The 16868-nt window shown below is 31.4% G+C and overlaps 1 long non-coding RNA gene across 1 annotated transcript; it reads left to right on the top strand.

Annotated features, from left to right (window-relative positions):
- The first annotated feature begins 535 nt into the window (after positions 1 to 535).
- On the top strand, positions 536 to 903 carry LOC133307895 (uncharacterized). The gene is made up of 3 exons (XR_009751098.1): positions 536 to 559; positions 655 to 745; positions 883 to 903. It is a non-coding gene; the product is annotated as an uncharacterized LOC133307895 (long non-coding RNA).
- Positions 904 to 16868: the final 15965 nt, after the last annotated feature.

Below are 16868 nucleotides of genomic sequence, written 5' to 3'. Positions count from 1 at the left end.
TAGACGTTTCATTGAGGCTGCCTTGGATTACAGTAGAGACTTGGTCATAGGAAATGGAGCCCAAGGCCCTTTTGACCATTTTTGGCACTTAAGAATAGAAATCAGAGTTCTTATAGACAGGATATATATATTCAATCCAAATGACTTATTGCTTATGCTGTAACAGATTCAGCCATGAATAGGAAGTGGGGCTGTTTATTGTTGAAGCTGTTAAGGCTGCTGTAGAAGGAGGTGCTACCATTGTCCAATTAAGGTGTGTTTATTTGTATTTTCTTAGTTATGATAAATAATATCTGCGTTTCTTTCCATCGCTATTTGATAGCAGATATAATTTTCTATGGTTTAATATGCCAAGTTGATTATCCTAAAGATATAATATTTAGTTTTTCTTTGATTTTGGAATTGAGACAGGTTCTAATTTTATTTCCTGTCTCTCTCCATCTATTCATCTTCCCGTATATGTATTTTATAGGTGAGGGAATTGCATACTCAATTGGTGCCAATTTCACACCGCATGTGCTTACTGTAAATGCTGGCGAGGTGCCCGTTTCGCCAAATGGTGAGTGTGTATCCCCATGTTTCTCACAAAAATCATAATATCATGTCCTTTTTAACATCTTAACTAAAGTTCTATGTAATTGATTAATTATATAGGCGTACGGTTGTGAGCATCCCCAACGGTCCCTCTGCTCTGGCAGTCAAGGAAGCAGCCTGGGGTCTGGCTCGCTATGCTGCCATTGCACAGGTAACAATATCATTGCAATTACATACGTAACTAGTAATCATTTAGACTACTTTATTACTTTTTGTTATGTTTGTGGGAGGACTTTTGTATCTCTAAGTACCAGCTCTTGAAGGGAAAGTTTTCATGTAACGAATTAGGACAATGGATTGGTCCCAATTTGAGTTTAAAACAATAATTTATTCAAATTGTTACTTTGACCTTTAAAACAATAATATATTAAATAGAAAAATTGTAATCCAAGAGTGTGGAATTTAAAACTAAACAAATCCACACATAAAATACAAGCCTCTTATAATCTCATCTTAATCCAAATGATAAGTGCAAATCTATATCTATATCCACTTGTTGCTAGAACTTAAGAATCATGATGGGTTCATTTTTATCCTGGAACCAACACCACACAACTAATACCAAATATAATGCAGCCCATTTTCATCCTACTTCTCCGCTCATATATATATATAAAATTAGTTAGAAGACAAAAAAAAAAAAGGTATTTAAACCTTCTAGTTGCTAATTATTGATACTCCTCTGACTCCTAAGTTTCCTTTCCCGAGTATGGTGTTCAATTTCAAAGGTTTTTTCTACGGTAGGATTTTAGTCTGTTTAACGTAGCATGCTGCTGCTTGTGTTTTGTCTTCAAGTAGGTGGGCAAATAAAATTATCTTCTTTTCTGTGCAGACTGTGACAATTGGGGATCTGAAAACTGAACCTGTTTTATGGCATGAAGATTCAGGTAGGAGGAGACATGCTGAAAACGGGAGGTACGCTGAAAATGGGAGGTAATTCTCTGGTTTATAACTATTGGGCTAAAAGACTGGTTTAATTTATGATTTACTGTTGGATTGCAAGCAACATCATGTCATTTCGTTGGCTAAATCTCAGACTGGCTCTCTGGTTTTCTGTTCCAGGAATAACCCTCCAGATATGTTCATATTTTATCTAAAAAATAAAAGGTAGTAATTTCTTGACATTGAAAAATTATGTGACATTTTAGCATATCTTATTTTTTTTTTTATACATGTATGATTTGGTGATAAGCTCTTTTAAAAGGATAAGATGCATACAACAATTCTTGGAAGACAGATTTAAAAATGTGTTGTCTTATTTTGTTTAGTTGAACAATGAAGTTAATATTTTGTATAGATGTCTTGTGACAATCACAAACTTATAATTTTAGCTTTATTTGACAATTTTTTCTCTTAAATGATGTAAGTGGAAACTTCCTTTTGTTAGTAAACGAAATTCCTTCAGCTTATATGAAATAGAAAAAAAAATATAAATTTTGAGAAATTGTGTAAAAAACATTATTTTCTCATATGAATAGAAAAAAAATGTATTGTGTTAAATTGTGTACTCCATTTTATTTGATTATCTCCCTTAATTTGGTTTTTGGTTCTTGTATCAAACGCAATTTTTATTATTTGCTTTTTATATAATCGGGAAAATTTGTAATATTTTTTATTTTTTTAAAAAAAAACCTTATAATTAGCCACGGTTCTGTATGTGGCAAAATAAAACTTTTCATCATTGGGATCCAAATCATTTAGCCACGAATATAACATGGCTAATATAATATAAACCGTGGCTAACTCAATGTTACCACACTCATAGAGACCGTGCTTAGATGCAAAAAAGACCGTGGTTAAAATAATGCAACTCCTGTTTTAGCCACGGTTTTTGAAGATGTGGACAACACATTTAGCCACGATTTTTATCATATTTTGCCACGGTTTTTGCCATGGCTAAAGAGCAATTTTGTTGTAGTGTTTTATCAATAAACTTCGACACAGCTTAGATAAAGTTATGATGATAGTTTAAAAAAGGATATAGAAATGAATTCAAAACAACCTGCATCTATATTATAATTGGAAATATTAATTATATAAATCCTTAGAGTATATTTTAAAATGATTTCTGAAATGATTAGTGTATTATTATATTAAAATTTTAAAAGTATTTGTCTCCGAAATGGTTTTCCAAAGATACAAAATAATCTATACTGAAAAAAAGATACAAAACAATAATTAAATACGTCTTTATGTTTACCACTTAGCAATTTATAATGATAAATGCAGTAATATTTATATTTTTGAGATATTTATTTAATAATAAAAATATTTAAACTTATTTTATGATACGTTAAACTCTAAAAAAGCAATTTAATGGAGAAAATGATCTTATAGAGCCACCTTTTGTAAATTCGGCTATGTTCAAAATAAATTAAGTTAAATAATCGGTAAAGAAATAAAAAAAATTAAATATTTGTTTCAAAATGCAATGAGTTTAAATAATAACTTACAGTTGGGAGCCATACCTAACCAAATCTGTTCAGAAGTCCAAATCTTGTCGTTGAAAAGCAGCTATTATGCTCTTATTTATCTTTGGCTTTAGATTTTTTTTTTTTTGAGGCTTTAGATTTTTATAATATTGTTACTTTTGAATTTTGATTTATTGTGCTTTTATGTAGCAAATAATTTGATTGTACAGGTTTCCTATTTAAGTCTCACGTGTCTTGTCTTCTGTGGATATCCGATTCTTTCATTTAAAATTGGGTTTTATAAGAGTTATATAGTAGGAAAAGTGATTGTGTAATGTTATAGAGATTCGTTTTGCGTGCCGTAATTTTTTTTTTCTTCAAAAATTGTGGGCCCCACAAAATGTTGTGTCATGTTAAATGACAAATGCAAACCCCTTTAAAATTATCTACCTTTCACAACAACAAAAAAATAGCTATAATGAAAGGCTCCAATTTTTTATTAAGAATAATGCAAAATCTTTTTAATATAGTAAGAGTGAGGTTATAGTTATTACCTCTTTTTCTTACTACTAAATCTTAACTGTTGATTTTCGTCAATCTAACGGTTGTAATTTATTGGGTCACACTTATTAATTAATTATTAATTTTCAATAAATTATAACTCTTAGATTGACAGAAATCTATCGTTAAGATTGACGAAAATTATCCATTTATTTTAGATGTCTTTAAATTATCCAAACCTAAATCTCAATTTAGAATACATTTTTTTAAGAATGACTTAATTTTTAATTTGAGATTTTTAAGCAATAATACTTATCATTTTTAAATTTTCTTTCAAATTTTAGATTTATTATTATTTTAAAATTAAGTATGTATTTATTCTTTATAATTTTAAATATTTTTTCTCAAATATTTATTTTTAATTTATACTCCTGAAATATTATATAAATTTAAAAATGTTCGTGCAATACGAGATATTTGCTAATTATTTGATATGCTCAAAATTGTGCGAAGTATGATAAAAATGCAACCTATAATTAAAAGTATTGTTTACACATATCAGATAATACTTTGAATGCTTTAAAGATAATGTCGTAAACGATGTTTAATTAAGAATTTTTTCTTCCTTGTAATCATTTTACTTGTTAAATAAATAAAGTATTGAATACTTTTTATATTATCAAGATGCTTAAATATGCCTATTTTTTCATGTAATACTTTTTTTTTATTAAGTACGAAGATTACCCATTAGGATTTAGAGAGATTTTTATTTTTTATTTTATACAGATTTAGAGAGATATTTTGAGAGAATATAACAGAAATTATTAAGAAAAATACATGACTAGTGAAACTATTTTCAGCGATCAATGAACCAGTAAAATTTGGGAAAGCAAATATTTTTGGATTAATTGTACATGCGGAAGTGCTAAAATCGTTCACATAAGGTTATTTCTTGGAGCGCAGATTTAAGATGATCCCTTTTGTGCAGGCTTGGCTTCAGAAATTGGCTTGATCAACATCTCAACACAAACAACTACCTAGTTGAAGCTGGTTTGGGGCAAACCTTTCAAACTATCCTCAAGGAATAATGGGGCTAGTATATTGGTACTCTCTCACTATTAGAACTGACTTTAGCTCAGCCAATGTAACAACAGTTGTTTGGAGGCTGATGAATAAAAGTGAGAATATATAGTTATCAAGAAACTCTAACCCTAAACTTAGGCTCTAGATTTTTCGGTTTCTTCTCATACACTGAGCTCAATTGGGCTTTAAGCTGAAGAGCATAAACCTAACAAATATATATTCAAAAAAAATAGTTAAATTTATACCCTTTGTGTACCATGCATATGGTTTGAGCTAATATAGGGACAAATCTTTGGTGCATCGAATATACCAAATTGGATATTTTTTTTCTAAAAGTAATTTTTTTTCAATGTGGCGGAATTTTTTTTTCAAAAGTGACGAAACTTTTTCAAATGTGGAAAAAAATATATCCAGTTGAATATATACGATGCACCAAAGTTATGTCCCTAATATAGCGTAAATATAAAAGAGCTATATTTATTTTGATAGCAAAATCGCTTACGTCTCATGTGTACTTGTAACTAAATTAAAGATCAAGACTTAAGCGAGTTCATACATCACATGTACTCAATTGGATACATTTTTTTTCAAAATAAGGAAATTATTTTTTCATTTATGCCCTTATTTTTATTTATTTTTCCACTAAATCCCAAAAACTTTCCCCGTTAGACAAAGATATATCTATATCTGATGCACCTACATCTGATGCATCCAAGAGTTTCTCTATTCCCTGACTCAATAATGTCATTGCAGACATATTAAGTACACCAATCCTATAAGTAATAAAATAAGAGAAAAAGTGTGTCATTTTAAATGACCACCTTACATCTTTTCACTCTTACAAAGAGATGAGACCCACATCTTTAAAAAAAAATTCCCCAACTCTCTCTTCCATAATTTATCTCTTTCTCTCACTTAAAATGACATAACTTTGTGTCCTTTAAAATGATACATACTTTTTCCATAAAATAATAAGAAAGAGTATTATTTGAATACTTTTAATCATTAATTTTTTATTTTATTTGTATTAGATGAATCTAAATAATAAAATTGGTGTAAAGGGCAATAATAAGAAAGTAAGAATTGATTAAGTTAAAATTAGAACGCAAAGACTAAATAAAGAGTTGTCAAGAATGAGTAGTTAAGATTTCGATTTTCCTCAATTTTTCTTATGTAATTTATTTTAAATTCCTAGTCAATTCTCTTTTCAATTTGGCCAATTCAACATAATTAGTTAAAATTCAATTTATAGGTATCAAATTCCCTTACAAGAAATATGACATCTTAGCATCTTTTAGAAGGGTTTAACCATTACAAGCAGCGAATTATCAAGATAGTATATTTTCTTTTATATATATATATATATATATATATATATGTGTGTGTGGAGAGAGAGATAGAATCATACAAAGATATGATAAAATTATCCAATTCTAGTTCATATACCAACATTCATATTCTCAAAATAAACCCAAAATCAAACTGGAAAGGTAAATGCAAATATTATGCATAGAATAATTCATTCTCTTGAAAGGAAATATTGTATTAAAAATATAAATGAAATTCACGTCAAGATTAAATATGGATCTATCTAGTCCTAACACAAGAAAATTAGAAAGCATAAAGAAAAGAATAAGAAGGGAATAAGTAAAAGAAAACTCCATTAAGATCTCAAGGAAGAAGGTTGGTCTTGATATCTCCGCTTTAGTTTATCTTCTCCTTAAGTCTCTCCTCGAGAAAAAGTTTATAGTTGTTGCTTCCTTAATGAAAATATGACTTAGAAAAGAATAAAAGTAGTATTTATAAACACGCGAGAGATGTAATTGAATTTGCGGATGCGTTTAGACTGTTGCGGTTTAGGATGAAACGTACTGACTAATCGATCTTTCTTGCATTATGTTACGAACAGATCTCTATAGTAGTTGGCAAACTGTCCAAACTATTTCTCGAGGGGAAGGGGAAGTCTATGGGTATTTTTTTAGATCTGAGCTTACCTCTTTTGTTCAATGGCCAGGAGGCTGATGACTTAAGTTGTAGTATTTGTATGGGTGCTAAGAAACCCTAGCCCTAAGATCTCTCTGGGATCTAAGCTTCTTTGGCTCTTCTCGTACTCTTAGGCCAATTGGGCTTAAGTAAAATAGTACAAATCCAGCAATCTTTCACTTACTCTTTTGGTTACAAACTTGAGTGCAAAATCCAAGACCATATAACTTATAAGTCATCATTAACTGAAAACACCCCATCCCTTGTCTCAAGCTAGCCTGAGGATCTACCATATGTTATTAATCAAAGATCCTGATAATCAATGAATTATTATCTAATTTGGTGCTACTCCACTAAAGGCTCAAACTTGAACTCCAAGATTAACAACATTTATAACATGAATATGCATCGCCCCTTTGTAGAATGTCAATAATTGATTGATGAGTTTTATGTTACTTAATAAATTATTTATTCCCTTGATTATGATAGTTTCTCTAATAGATTATATGCACTGGCCAGTGTCTTCAATATCCAAGTGTCGAAACATATCAAGAGGACATATCCTACAAATTTCATATTGTTTATCTCATAAATACCGATAATCAAATAATTTCACTCCCAAAATACTAAGTTATTGGTCGTCAATAGATCGATTTTCACTAGTTGGTAAATCAAATAATGAAAATTATTCAATTACCTATTTATAATAAACTCAAGATTAAGAGCAATCACATAACTATAGTTAACTGAAAATTTGATACCTTATGACAAAAAAAACCTTAATCTAATCTCTCATTGATCCTTTCAATATAAATATTAATTCACACTAATATTTTACAATGGTTAGGACAAAACCCTTTCATAAAATATTACAGCCTAAACAAAGAACCTAACTTTATTTAATAGCTGTGAATATATTAGCCCAATTGTGATAACCTATAATTATGTCCTCTATGAACGTATCCATATGATCATATACTGCACAATTGATCAGGACCATGATGTTTGTAAAAGTATGCAAGCTAAATGAATAATACCTCATTTACAACTTTCACAAAAAAAAAAATACAATGTCATAATGTCTTGCTCAAAGAGCACAAAATTAAGAAAGTAAAAATTCCATCTCCTAAAGCTACAACAAGTCCAGAATCCTCCTAAGACCCATAGATGTAACATGTCTCTCGAACATATGTCCAGGCAAACTCTTGGTAAAAGGAGCGAGGTTTTCTTTCAATGATATCTTAGTTACCATTGTATCTCCTCTTTCAATTATGTCTCGGATCAAGTAATACTTCCTCTCTATGTGTTTGTATCTTTTGTGACACCTTGGTTCCTTGGATTGTGTTATTCCCCACTGTTGTCATAGTAAAGTGTGATGGGACGACTAGCACCAAGTATCACCTGAAGATCAAGGAACTTCTTCAATCATGTAGCTTCTTTTGCAGCTTCATATACAACTATATACTCTGCCTTTGTGGTAGAGTCGGCCACACACAATTGTTTGACACTCCTCCAACAAATGGCCCCGCCATTAAGAGTGAACACAGAGCTTGAAGTCAATTTTCTCGAGTCAATGTCTGCTTAGAAATCTGAGTTTGTGTAACCAATGGTTTCAAAACTCCCACTAGAATAAACCAACACATAATCTCTCATTCTCCGAAGATACTTAAGTATATGCTTAACTGCTATCCAGTGTTCCTCTCCAGGATTAGATTAGCACCAGCTTACTACTCCCACTGCATAGCAGATATCTGATCTGGTACACAACATAGCATGTATCAGACTACCTACTATCGAAGCATAAGGTATCTTACTCATGTGTTCTCTTAACTCAGGAGTCTTAGAGGAATGCTCCTTAAAGGTATGAGTCTCATGCCTGAAGGGTAGAATTCCCCTCTTGGAATTCTTTATGCTGAACATGGTAATGATCTTGTCAATGTAAGTGGCCTGGGAAAATGCTAATAACCTATTCTTATGCTCTCATAAGAGTTTAATACTAGTAATATAATTGATTTTCCTTAGTTTCTTCATATCAAAGTGCTTACTCAGCCAGGTCATTATGTCTAACAATACATCCGTATCATTTTTGATAAGGAGTATATCATCTATATAAAGCACCTGAAAAGATATTGCTTCCCCTTGGATCCTTTTATACACACACGACTTATCAAGACTTTTCTCCAAACCATAAGATTTAATGGCTAGATCAAACCAAATGTTCCATGACCTGGATGCTTGCTTTAGTCCATAGATAGACCTTTGCAACTTGCACACCATGTGTTCCTGCCCTTTGGCTATGAACCATTTTAGTTGCTGCATATAGATATCCTCTTCCAAATTTCCATTTAGAAAAGTAGTTTTGACATCCATTTTCCAAATCTCATAATCGAGACTTGCTGCAACAACTAAAGAATCTAGATGGACTTGAGCATGGCTACCAGCGCAAACATTTCTTCATAGTCTACACCTTCTATTTGGGTGTACCCTTTCGCCATCAATCCAGCTTTGAAGGTTTCAACCTTCTATTCTGATCCTGTCTTTCTCTTGTAGATCCATTTACACCCAATGAGTTTTACCTCTTTAGGTGCTTCTACAAGAGACCAAATTGAATTAGAATACATAGATTCCATCTCACAGTTCATAACCCCAAGTCATTCCTGAGCATCAACATCTTCTAATGCGTCATTGTAATTATTGGGATCGTCATCTCTTTCAAAGGTGATAGCCTAATATGATTCACCCAACAAGAGATATCTTTCTAGTTTACGAATCAATCTCCCACTACGAATTTGTCGTACTTGTTGTTATGCATCTACAGGAGGATCTAAGTTTGGTGGATCAATAATTTCTTGAGGACCCCCACTAGGTGCGTTAACTAATTATTGATTTTGTTCTTCCACAAGTGGTATTGACTTTTCTATATGTTCCACTTGTTCTTCTACAGGTGGTATTTTTATTTCTCTAGGTTCCACTTGTAGATCATCATGTTGAACTTCTGGTTCTGTATTTAATACTTGTGTATGTTCACTTTTAGGTATATTTTACCCTCTTTGAACAACTAGAGGAACAAAAGATGGAACCACTTGAGGTTGAAGTAAAACTTGATATGAGACAAGTTCATCAATAATAATCGTACACCTTGGCTTGTAATTTTCCATATAGTCCCCCTCTAAGAAATTTGCATGAGTACTCACTAGGACCTTCTTATCTTTCGGACTGTAAAACATCAAGCCTTTAGTTTATTTAGGATAGCCTACAAATATGTACACTTTTGTACGAGAGCCCATCTTATTTGGCTTCTATTGTAAGACATGTGCCAAAGCACTCCAAATCCGAATATAGTTCAAATTGGGCTTATACTATTTCCATAATTCTATGGATGTGTTTGAAACAGATTTGGATGGAACTCTGTTTAATAAGTAGATGGAAGTTCACAAGGCATATCCCCATAATGAATCAGACAGAGACAAATAACTGAGCATAGACCTTACCATTTCTAAAAGAATTTGATTTCTCCTTTCAACAACTCTATTCTGCTGAGGTGTCCCTAGACAAGATAGTTATGAAACTATCCCCTCTTTAGTCAGGTAAGATCCGAACTCTCCAGATAGGTGTTCACCACCTCGATCAGATCGAAGCGTCTTAGTTTGAACACCAAGATGCTTTTCTACATTAGTTTAACTCTTAAAATTTTTCAAAAGCTTCAGACTTATGACGTATCAGGTACATGTATCCAAATCTTGAGTAATCTTCAGAGAATATGATGAAATACTCATACCTGCATCTAGCCTGGATACTTATTAGTCCACATATATCAGTATGTACCAATTCTAGCTGGAGTGTGGCATGATTTCCTTTGGCCTTGAAAGACCACTTAATTATTTTACCCTCTAAACAAAATTCACATGCCGGTATTAGTTCAAAAACCAGGGATTTTAAAATCACACTCTTGACCAAATCTTGTATTATGTTAGAGTTAATATGACCTAATCGTAAATGCCAAACGATAAAATTCATTAGAAATATTTCTTTTCTTAGGTAAATGAATATGTTCATCATCTCCTAATTCAACATGATTAAACAATTTACTAGAACAAATAAAAGAAAGATGAACTTCTTGTTGAAACTGTAGAATTAAACTGAACTGTCAAATCATGTTTAGCCAAACAACTAACAGAAATTAAATTTCTCTTAAAATCTGGAACAAATAAACAGTCTTCCAAAACTAAAGTTCTACAATTATCATAAGATAAAACAATTTGTCCTACTGCTAGTGCAGACACAAGCTCCCCATTTCCAAGCTTCAAAACTCTTTTTCCTTGACTAATAGACAAGCTATGTTTGAACCACTGCAAAGAGTAACAAACATGATTAGTTTCTCTTGAATCAATGATCAATTTATCATTGTAATTCTCCACTAAGAAAGTCTCAATCACAAGCAAATTACCCATACCTGGTCGGTTCACACGTGGGTTATTTTTCTTCCAATGCCCTTTTTGGCCGCACTTGAAGCACTTGTCCTTTGGTTGCTTTATTGCAACTGGTCTGGAAATTGAAATATTGGATTTCTTCTTCTTCTTCTTGTTACCTCCCTTGGGTTTCCCCTAGGTTTAACAGAACTCTCAGCAGCAAAAAATGCACTTTCCTGCTTGACCAGAGACTATTCGGCACTCTCAAGCTCGTGCATCGGCTGAGTAAGATCCAGATTCATCCTGTTCATGTTATAATTTATTTTGAACTAGTTGAAGTATTCAGGTAATGATTGCAAAAGGAGGTCAACTTTCACCTCATGTTCAAACTTGATCAAATGGTCATCCGCTCGTTTGTAGTTTGCTATCATTGTCAAGCAATGATCCCGCACACTTCCATCAGTCATCATGATTTTGGTCACCGCAATCAATGCATTCTACCTAGCAGAACTGCTAGAAGTAACAAACATGCCATCAAGATCTTGAGCACTTCTGCTCCACTCTCAATCATGCTCACTTGCTCTTGCAGGTTATTAGCGAGACTTGCCAGAATGTAGTAAGGAGCTACAACATTTGCCTTCTCCTAATTCAAAAAATGCGTCTTAATCACCTTAGACACATTTTTTGCAGGTTGCGCTGACTTAGGGGTAGTCAAGACAAAGTTCAACTTGTCATATTGCAAAAAAATATCCAAATTGGTTTTCCATTGTTTGTAGTTTATACCATCCATACGCTTTTGACTCAAGATAGTAGCTAAAGGATTGAAAGATGACATTTTCTAAAAAACATACCAAGCACACAATTTACAAACAAGAAATTAAATAAATAGATTAATCACAAGTAGATTTTAATAACTACTTATCGTTTATTGTTAATGATCCTTCAATTTTCTTCACAAGTCTTACATTGGGCAAGTCACTTGTAAAAACTAAAATTGTTATTTGGGCCTTCGATGCCATTACCAAAGCCTCATTGGAAAGGTTAATAACTTTACTAAAGTTGAATGTAATTAACTATTGTTTAATTCGAAATTATTCTTAGCATTCAAGTATTGCAAACGTTGGGCCGTACAATACCTTACCAAAATTTTGAAATTATTTATTAAGGTCCAATCAAATAAAATCTGGTCATGTTTATTCGTTGGGGTTTCACATGACCATTTTATTAATGGACCCATAATTGAGCCTGCATGTTTAAAAATTAATTATCTTAATTTAGAAACCTTCACCCAATCAAGATTTTAAAATTTAGAATTTTTCTATTTTCAAGAATTGTTCAATTGAGAGTAATTTTTTTTAATTTCAAAAACTATGTAAGCATGTGCGGCGATGAACATGCATCGCTTAGCTTACCAGAATTTTGAAATCATTAAGGTTCTAAAATTCGATCATGATAGGCAACAAGTGCTTCACACAATCATGATACATGATTGTGGCATGTAGCGTGTGTTTAACGCATGACCATTTTAAAGACCTATAAATTACTCGCAAAATAAATAGTTCTCTTAGGAAATTTCCTAGATTATTTGTCTTGATTTTAATAATCTAAAATTAATTAATTTAATTATTAATCTAGATTTTTTTAAAATTATAGTAATTATTAATTAATTTTGTAGGATAATATAAAAATTAAAATAATCTCATAATAGCAATCATACTAGTCGCTTGAAGATAATAGCTACTATGCTCATGTAATTAATAAGTTATGCAACAATATGACACCACCTATTTTATATGGCATGTTATCACATCAAGCATGTTATCAAACCATATAATTCAACCACTCATAAAAATGAAGAAACTATAAAATAATTTTAATCCATGGTTCCTTAGAGAAAAATAAATAAAATAAAATTACAAACTAGAACACATAACTCTCCAGCCCATTTCCTTCTTCCGTTCAGTCCATAGGGATCTATTCAAGCCCCTTCAAGGTAACCATGGGGGAAAAGCCCAAAATACCAAACTTTGGGAAGAAACCCTAAGACAACTTTTTGGAACCCTAGTTGTCAAGTCCACTGCGCCGTCACCCGAACTCATATCAACACGAAACTCTAGGGGAAGGACCACCATGAAGACCCGAAGCTACAGCCACCGGGAACACCCAAATAGAGCTTGAACACGCCCCCACGCACCTCATCTTTGCCGCCCGTGAAGCCTACTCTTAGTCGCTAACAACGGTGCATAGCGGCGCGTCCGGCCTCCTCTTTCCCAGATCTAGTTGTCATCTTGCTCGGCTTTCTGTCCTCTTTCATCCCATGCGGTTGCTTTCTCAGATTGACCATCCAATGATCATGAACATATCCAAAACAGTGGTGAACATCCTTTTTTGCATCTTCTTGATCTTCTTTCATTACAATTTTGAAATACTATGAAAAATATACAAAAAATGAAATAACAATTCAAAGAGGAAACCTAATCATATGAGATTAGTCTTCTTGTTACAACCCAAGAAAATACAATGAAATCTATACTATGGATTAAAACGAAACCAATATAAAAACATCAATTTTTAATGGAGGAAAAATATAAAGATACACATTCGAAACACATACCATATTCATAGAACCCTAGGTGCCATATTTCAAGAAGCAAATTAATTACATGAATGATGTCAATCAAAAACTAAATCCATATCCAAACTCGCAATCTTGCTCTGATACTAATTGTAGGCGCAATTGGATCTACAGAAACATTTAGACCGTTGTGATTTAGGATGAAACAGATCATCATCGTTTTATGATTACCTCTTGTAGCGCAGAAATGAGATGATCCTTCATCGGGTTGGTGTTCTTTGCGTCATAGCGTAAACAGACAAATCGATCTCTCCTACGTCATGTTACGAACAAATCTCTCTAGCATCTGGAAAATCTTTCAAACTATCTCTCAAGGGGGAAGGGGTTGATGACTTAAATGATAGTATTTATATGGGTGCCAAGAAATCCTAAATCTAAGCTCTAGGCTTCTTGGGCTCTTCTCATACTCTTAGCCCTATTGGGCTTAAGTAAAAGAGCACAAACCCAATAACTAGTTACGGAGTGATGGATGACAATATTGTGATCTTTAACATGTTGGGCTCCTAGGTGTTCGGTTCTTGGCCCTGGGCTTTATGAGAGAAATTTGATTTATCATGCATTGAGCTCCTAGACACTAGGCATTGGGTGCCAGCCAACCCGAAAACTAGTTCTAATTTTTGCATTCTAACATTTAGGCGTTGGCTTACAGAGGCTTAGATGCTAAAATCTGAATAAGATTTTATCTTTTTATGCAGCAATCATGATATTTGTTCCTTCATATCTTTCAAATTATTAATAAAGCACCAAAAAGCATTACAATTATCATAATTAAACATATAAAATGGTTATTTAATAACAAAACATGGAATGACTTCAATCTTAACATCAAGATTTTTATCCTTTAATTAAGGAGTTTTGAGGCTCTATTTAGTATTGATTGAATGTTTATTGATCATTATTTGTTTACTGACCTTCTATATTAGGGGGGAGAAAGATAAATATTGAAATGAAAAAATGCAAAGCAAAGAGCCTGGTCAATTTTTTTAATATTATTAATTGGTGTAGGATATTTTTTAAAATCAGTATGAGTTACATTTTTAATTTTTTATACCAACTTTAATTATCTTTTTGAGATGAGTTGGCTCCTCGAGTATTTTTACAAATTTAAACTTTTTAAGCTGGTTATAAAACTAATTCAGAGTCAAGACTTAGTAACAGTTAAAGCTCTTCACCCTCAGAGATATATTTGGTGGGAATCGAACATAGGTTCTCTCCTCACTTGCTCAGTCTATTTTGCCAACTAAACTCTTATTTATTCTATTCTTATCTAATGATTCACGTAATTAATAAAATAAAGTCATTAAATGCAAATCAATTCATAACTAAATTGAATGTAAAACTCCTTATTTTTATTTTTATTTTTAATTTGGTAGATAAAACTCCTTATTTCTATATATGTATAAGTTGGTTCTATCCGTTAGTATTTATTCTAACATGCTTAATATACTATTAAAGTTTAGTGTTTTGTTGCAACAAGAGATAAAATTATTTTTTATAATTTCAAAATGGCGTAGTTTGGGTGGAGAAAAAGTAAGGATATTTTGAAAAAAAATCGTATTATAAAAGGAAAGTAAAATTTTCAAAACATCCTGTCATTTATTTTCCCAACCCTAAAATATACCGTTTTGAAATTCCGTAAGATAATTTTATTTTCTGTGGTAGGAGTAACACTTCTCCATAATATTATATTATATATTTAATATATTTTGAGTCCCTTTACGGTTCACGAGGGAATGTCATATTCCTAAAGTTCTCTTTCAAAATAAAATCAAACGAAACAAAACATAACCTCACGTATGCATTGTTATTTAATTTTTTGTAACTATGTGATGTATCTTTAACAGAACCATAGTATTTTATTAGGGTACAGAAATAATCGTCAAATACAAATCTATCAAACTAAGTCAACAAGACGCAAATAATAATAATAATAATAATAATAATAATAATAATAATAATAATAATAATAAAATTGTTATCATTAAAACGATTTAAAAAGGGAAATTGATTAAAATAAAGTCAATTGTAAAAATCACTTAAAATGTTTTTGTATTTTTGGTTTACTATATTTTTGAAGAAAAAAGGTTAAATAAAGATTTTTATATACTCATGATACTGTTTTATTTAAGAAAATTTTATGAAAAGAAAATAATATGGCTAAAGTATAATACATATTGTAATTTTATTTTAAACAACACTGTAAGTATGCAATCAATTTCACTTAAGCATTATCTTTAATTTGAGGGATAAAATTCAATCCTCACTTGGGATAAAAAGTTTTGCTAAAAAACACATGACTTCCAAAATGCTCGAGTTTCATCCGTTGATTTAAGCGACGTTATTTTTTAAATTTTTTTTTTTCAAAGTCACTATTTTTAACGTTTGATAAAAATATTAATTTTTTTAATTAATATAAAAAATTTTAAACATGTATTTTAATTAAAAATACATTTTTTAATTAATTAGATCTCGAGTTGTGGAAAATTAAAATTAAGAAATATGAATAATGTTGTAATAACTTGAATTATTTGGTGGCCCTTCCCATTTCGAAATTGTCCTACACGGCATCACTATGTATTAATTAAAGTTGATAAGAACTGCCTACATTTCCACTCAATTTCTAAAATTTTGTTCAAATGTGTTTGGTGTGACATTAGCACGGTTCATCTTTCAATTTCTTATCAAATTGGGTTGTTATGTGTGGCCCACTCCATAAGCACAACCAACGATAGTTTATTTGACAATATTTTTTTTTTATTTTAACTCAAAGTTATTTATAAGCAAAAGTTTAAAAAAAGTTTTTAAAAATAAAGATGAAAGTTGTTTGATAATTATATAAAATTTGTAACTTAAAAATTACTTACAAGATCAAATTAAAAATAAGTTGATACAATTTAACAAAAAAAACTTCTCTTACGAGCTTTTGATTTTTGATTTTTAATTTTTTTTTTTTAAAAAAAACTCTTTTTATTATAAGAGTTTTTATAAAAATATATTTGACCTAACTTTTAGGAGAAGAAAAGTTGAAAAAAAAAATCTCTCGAATAGGCATAAAGCATGTGCGTGTGACGTATACCCAACCGATATGAATTATCCTCACAGAAAATTGCCATGTCTTCATTAATTTTGAACGTGCTCATTGCTAAACTTGTGTGACTTTTTGGTTACCTCTTAACTTCGTCCCAAATTCGGAGTACAGCCACGTGGCACGTACAATGTCTTTCAAACAGATAGATACTAATTCCAATATAT

Source organism: Gastrolobium bilobum, unplaced genomic scaffold (assembly GCF_033153095.1).
Source record: "Gastrolobium bilobum isolate Gb01-03AN ecotype WA unplaced genomic scaffold, APGP_CSIRO_Gbil_v1 utg18130, whole genome shotgun sequence".
Lineage (NCBI taxonomy): Eukaryota > Viridiplantae > Streptophyta > Magnoliopsida > Fabales > Fabaceae > Gastrolobium > Gastrolobium bilobum.
This window is presented reverse-complemented; position numbering and strand designations above follow the sequence as displayed.